The 437-nt window shown below is 23.6% G+C and overlaps 1 protein-coding gene across 1 annotated transcript in view; it reads right to left on the bottom strand.

Moving 5' to 3' along the window:
* The window catches only part of LOC102676867 (GATA zinc finger domain-containing protein 1), a 7,884-nt gene that overhangs the window by 4,722 nt on the left and 2,725 nt on the right, over positions 1–437 (bottom strand). The gene's annotated exons all lie outside the window — the stretch shown is intronic.

Genomic DNA, 437 nt, shown 5'->3' with positions numbered 1-437 from the left:
TTTTTTTAGTTTCGCGTCAATTCAGAGATGGCGCTGAGTACCTCATTTTTACTCTATTTCTGTATTTCTTCCACTATTTGCTCTCTTTGTCTATACTTTACGAATGATCACAGTCAATAGGATTAATGCTATTAATTAAACAGCATTTTTATCATTTTTTTTTTTAAAAATTATAATATATCTTAATATTTAATATAAAAAAAAATGAAGATATTATTTTTTCAATATATATCTTTTATAATAAATAATAAATAATAAATTAATAAATAATAAATAAAAATACTAAATTCTTAATAATATTCTTACGTAGATATCTTTGACACTCAAGAGATGATGCTGACAGTCACTTTCTTATTCTATTTTTTATCTTTCTTTTACTATTTGCTTTCCTTTTTCTTAGTTTCGCATCACTTCAGAGATGGCGCTGAATACCTCAT

This window comes from Apis dorsata, unplaced genomic scaffold (assembly GCF_000469605.1).
Source record: "Apis dorsata unplaced genomic scaffold, Apis dorsata 1.3 scaffold_331, whole genome shotgun sequence".
NCBI lineage: Eukaryota > Metazoa > Arthropoda > Insecta > Hymenoptera > Apidae > Apis > Apis dorsata.
Note: the sequence above shows the minus strand (reverse complement) of the source record. Positions and strands in the feature narration are given on the sequence as shown.